This window comes from Aplysia californica, unplaced genomic scaffold, assembly GCF_000002075.1.
Source record: "Aplysia californica isolate F4 #8 unplaced genomic scaffold, AplCal3.0 scaffold00649, whole genome shotgun sequence".
Classification (NCBI taxonomy): Eukaryota; Metazoa; Mollusca; class Gastropoda; order Aplysiida; family Aplysiidae; genus Aplysia; species Aplysia californica.
The window spans coordinates 24,446-25,668 of NW_004797919.1; positions in this window are offsets into that span (position 1 = coordinate 24,446).

The window sequence follows — 1,223 nt, forward strand, 5'->3', positions numbered from 1 at the left end:
TATATATATATTTATATTGTGAAGAGGTTAGGCTCATCACCGTCGCAGTCTGGGTTGGCCCCGGCGGTCAGGGTCGGAGAATTTCGCCTTCTAAATGATCCAAATTGTGTCAAAGGGGGTGTTAAACATCTGCAATTATTATTGCTATTACAACTACTTTTGTTTATCATGAGTTCCATGTTACATTACTGACAACTCATGGCTGAAAATACGTTGTGCCACAACCACCTAGTTTAGATCGTTTAAGAAACTGGCTACTCCTGTCCCAACTGTCAGGATCAAAGCAGGCTATTTTGGTCCGCCCCTCAGGGTCAATCCGCGCTGATTTGAGATACGTCGCATCTGTAGACAAACAGTTCATTCACTAAAACACCTTTCCCAAGAACACAACATCGTTTCGAGGATCAGATCTGTCCGATGTTGTGTCCTTGGGAATGGCACTTAAAACGAATTTTCTCATTTATTGGTTCGGTCCTATTGGAGATAAGCGTAATAGTTGAAGGTCACGCCTCTTAAATAGCCTTGCAGTGTTACAAGAACCAGAAAGCATATACATTATCTCTAAAATAAACTTACCCACCCAGGAATGGAACTCACGATTTTTACATGCTACGGCAAAGAGCGTAACCATAGCGCTACCACTACCGCTGTTTGGAAAGCCGTGTTTCTCATCAGTTCCACACTCCGCTCCTTGTATAGAATAAAAGTTTGTTTTCTTCCAGTTGGTATCATGCTGGACTACAAAGTGAATGGCCATTTTCCACATCTCTGACTTGGCGTTCTGGAACTTTTGTCGTTTTGTAGAGTTTTCAAGGTTCTCAGCCCATTTGGCTCGGTCATATTGGAGACGGGCGTTCAAAAAGGAGGCCCCTCCTCTTATATAACAAAACAGTGTTGAACGGGGTGTTAAGCCCATAAGTTTATTTGCTTATCCATGATATAACATCATAGAGAGAGGTTAACAAAAAGTGTTCAGACACATTAATTCAACACGATCGTCATCCAGTCGTGTTTGCATATAAGAATATGTCTGTGTTAGAGAGTTGCATGTGTGTATGTATGTATGTGTGAGTGTGTGTGTGTGTGTGTGTGTGTGTGTGTGTGTGTGTGTGTGTGTGTGTGTGTGTGTTACTGTTGTTAAATAGTTTTGCAATGCACTTCTGTCTTTTGAGGTATTAGTTGTATTGCATTGCACAGCCTTAGAGAATACGCTATGCGTGGAG